Below are 4,136 nucleotides of genomic sequence, written 5' to 3'. Positions count from 1 at the left end.
TTAGATCTCTGTAATTGAGTAATTGATAATTGCCGATATGCTCGTTTTTACTTACTATGTATCATGAACATGATGGATATCGACTCTCTAGTCGATAGCCTTGTATCTTCGGTTACTTAGCCGCACATTTGGAACTGTCTAGACAAACACCGGTATGTTCCACCTTAAATTACTGATCAATCTTGTCTCCTTATCAATTGTAGGATCAAATTAATTGGCACATCTTAGATTACGACCAACCTGTCCAGTGTTCTCCTAAGCTTAGGGAGAGCTTATAATCTGCTCCACTTGGTTTTCTCTCGGCTTGTTGCGCCGGTGGCGGGTCACCGTTTTCGCCATCGATAGAATGGATCAGGCTGATGGGTCGGAAGTCCGTAATAACTTTGGCGCCGTCCTTTTTGAGAATTAAAACCACGTTGGCTGAGTTGAGGAGTGCAAAGACTGCTCGTCCGCAGTGAATGGAAAGCATTTGCCGCATTGATGACATCAACCTTGATGATGTCCCAGCAAGATCTGAAGAAGGCCCCTAGTGTATCCATCTGGCCCCGGCGCACTGTCAAAAGACATTTGATGGATAGCATGTTTTATCTCCTCAGTGAACGCCACGTCAAGTCCACTGAGATCATGGGATGGTAGGTGTAGCTCATCCCAGTTAGGCCCCGTTCGATTTACCCATAGTTGGCTTATTCGGCTTGTTTTTTCAGTCGGAACAGTGTTTTTCTCTCACAATAATTCAGCCAGTGTTTTTCAGCTACTTTCAGTCAAGATTCAGCAAACCGAACGAACCCTCTTGCTGCCGTGGCAGAGGGTGTCCCATCAAGTTTGAGAAATGGTCTTGTATTACTAGAGGCTTTGTCATCATGGTTTATCGCCCAGCCATGGCCATGTCTCAATCTTTGGATGTGATTTTTCCTTCTCTTGGCATTTACTTTACGGTGGAAAAATTTTGTGTTAGCATCGCCTAGCTTGACGGACGACAATCTCGAGGCTTGTTTGCACCTAGCTCTTTCAATCACTGCTAATCCTAGAATTCTTTTCTTGACCTTTGCCTGCAAAAGCAGCTCAGCAGCCATTAGATCCCTATTTTCTTGGGCAATATTGAGCCTTAGGATGACCTCTTGCGCCATGAAGAAAAGTTTTTTAGCGTCCAAATTGATTTCCTAGCTCCATGCTTTTAGTTTTTGCGAAAGTAGAATGCAGCTTGTGGTACAGGACATGAAACGGCTCATGGTGATCCGTTGGAGTATCCCAAGCCATTCTTCACTGCATCTTTGAAGCCCGGGAGTTTGACCCAATAATTTTCAAACTTGAACGATCTTGGCCTTCTAGGTCTCGATTGGTTCGATAGTAGTAGAGAGCAATGGTCAGGAGAGTGATGTCGACAACGCATTTAGGATGTGGGTACTGAAGGTAGCGTCCTATTCTGCGTTACAGAAGAAGCGGTCGAGCTTTGGCAGCGTTGGCCGTTGCCTCTCATTACGTAAATTTCCTGTTCTGAAGGCTAACTTCAGAGAGATCGCATTCATCTAGTGCCTCACGAAAGTGGCGCATTAGGCGTGGGCTTAGGTTCCTGTTGTTTTTATCCTGCAGCTCTATAGATGAGATTGAAGTCGCCCGTGATCAGCCAACGCATGCCCGACGCTGGTTTTAATTCATCTAGGAAGCCTAGCTTGTCCACGCGCCGCGATGGCCCATACACCACAGTAAGCCGGAAGCTAGCATCCGAGTCCTTCAGCTGAACGTTCGCCGAGACATGGAATTCTCCAATGGTGATGTCGGTGCAGCTTAGCCGACATTCGTTCCATAGGATGATTATGCCGCCCTCGTTTGAGAAGGTCCTGATGCTGGCATGTAAGCAAACTGACGCAGTCGATAGCCACCGAGGTACGAAGCATCATATTGACAGATTTGGCATAGCTTAGTTTCTTGTAGGCATGCAATGTTGCATGACGTTGTGGCTATTATTTGGTGGACGGTCTCTCTTCTAGCTTGCTAATTCAGGCCTCGAACGTTCCAGGATAAGAGATCAATGCTTTGTGCACTCATGGAGGGGTGCTGAATGCATGAATCTACTGCTTCAAGGCAGCATGCAGGAACGGTCCCAAAATGGGAGAAGGATCGCTGAAGGCTAATCTGCATCTCCAAGCATTCAGAAGCAACAAAACAACTCTAGGAAGCATCAGCAACGGTTGACAAGCAAACTTGAAGCATACTGAATGCAGTCTTAAGCGTACACAGATTAAGATGTCCCGATAAATCTGTAGTAAGGCCTACAGCCCAAACGAAGACGATGGAATGTGCGAAGCACTGGTACAAATTCTGAAACAAAGTAGCTTGATACATATTGAGCGTTGGACGCAAAGTAGGCAGTCTGCATTAACCGTCAGGCCGCTGTAGTCAGGATGGCCACATCACGGAGTTCTTCCACTCCCTCGCCCACCATATGAAGCAGCGCATTGTCGGCTTCATTGGGCTCTTCAGTGCCAAGGTTGAACATCTCCATCAGCGTCTGTCAGCAGCGGGCCATTGAACATGGCGATGTAGTCCTGCAAGGCGGTTCCATAGGTTCAAGGTCATCATGTAGGAGGCCGAGCTTTTGGCAAAGGTTTCTTTGAGCACGTTGCATCTGGGACATAGGGCGAGCATTGGCTAGGCGGGCACTGCGTCGTACCGAGGACATGTCAAAGACACGCTGGCGTCTGCGTCGGCGCCTAGCACAACCAGAGGCCGGTGTTGGTGTAGCAGCAGCTAAGGCCGGTGATGGTGTAGCAGCAGCTGCGTGCTGTGGCTGTTGAAGCAGTGGTGTCGTCGGCTTGCTGAAGAGTGTTGCGACGCCACTGCACAGCTGCTGGTTGCGGCCATCATCATCTTGAATTGTTGATCCCTCCGCTGCAGCAAGCTCAATGCGCGCCAAGGCTTTCTCGACCACATCAATGGAGTTGTCTTCCACTGCTGCCTTTGGTGGGAGCGTGTTGAGGATGCAGTCGAAGATGTCGCGCACCGAGACCGTGGCGTGGAGAGCTCGGCCTGTCGGAGCTAGCTGGGGCGGGACCTCTTGGACCAGGCTTCATTCCCTGCCTCCTACAGGTCCAGCGTAGTAGCTGCTGGTGAGCCCGAGCCCTTCAGCTAGCGCACAGGCTTTGTCGATGTAGTCGTACATGAGGGCCTTCAGCGAGAAGGTCATCTCTCTGGTGTGTTGACTGCCCGCCCAGCCCAAGATGCGCTGCATAGCACCTTGGATGGCCATGGCTTGGGCTTTGAAGAGGCGCTGTAGCTCAGTTTCTTCAGTCACCTGCAAGGCACTCACTTGAGGAAGCTCGGCAGGTAGCGGGAGCTCAGTTGGTTGCACTGTAGCATGTTCCAGGGCACCTGGAAGCCCTTTGCCGTCCTCCCTGTCTGCTGCCTTGACCCTAGAGGCGACGTGGAGGGGAGCGGCCGCGTTCGCGTTCGCGGTGGCCACCAGCATCGCTGTGATCACCCCGGCCATACCTGCCAGGGGTCATCGCGCCTACCCCGGCCATAGGTGTCGTAGTCGTCGTCATCGTCATGGCCATGGCTGCCTGCCACTGCTGTTGTATAAGTCGGGGTGGTCATTGTTGTAGCGCCCATTTGTCCTCCTAGAGGACCTATCGTCAGGCCCCCTTGGTGCAGTGGCCCCTCTTTGTCCGTGCGCCTAGGTGGTGGTGGGTGGTGCGGGATCTCCTCAAAAGCACGAGCAGGGACCTGTGCTCCATCAACAACACTCAGGTGCCATTTAGGGAGACGTCTTATACCTGGGGAGATGCTTGCCTTTGTCGTCGATGGTGGAGGCAGTGTAGTCGTGGATTTCATCCAAGTGGATGATAACGCCATGCTTGGTGCCTTGCTGCCAGTGCTCCGGGGGCATCTCCATCACCATGACTGACGTTAGCTTAGCATCTTTAGCGTAGTTAGTGAAGGTGAGCCAGACTTTCTTGGGGATGAGACTCGGGTTTGCTGTCCAAGCCCAGAGATCGATGGTTTTTGTCTCAGCTGGGCGGAGCAGGTCGATGTTCGATGGACTCTAGTGCACAGCGCCTCCCAATGATGTGCTCAACGATGTCGTCATCCCAGGCATGTCTGGGCACAGCCATCGAGGTAGAGCCTGACATGGAAGA

At 51.2% G+C, this 4,136-nt stretch overlaps 1 pseudogene; it reads right to left on the bottom strand.

Annotated features, from left to right (window-relative positions):
* Nucleotides 1–2,383: 2,383 nt before the first annotated feature.
* LOC136499790 (uncharacterized) lies at nucleotides 2,384–3,898 on the bottom strand (annotated as a pseudogene).
* Between the last annotated feature and the right edge of the window lie 238 nt (nucleotides 3,899–4,136).

Source organism: Miscanthus floridulus, chromosome 13, assembly GCF_019320115.1.
Source record: "Miscanthus floridulus cultivar M001 chromosome 13, ASM1932011v1, whole genome shotgun sequence".
In the NCBI taxonomy this organism is placed as follows: Eukaryota; Viridiplantae; Streptophyta; class Magnoliopsida; order Poales; family Poaceae; genus Miscanthus; species Miscanthus floridulus.
This window is presented reverse-complemented; position numbering and strand designations above follow the sequence as displayed.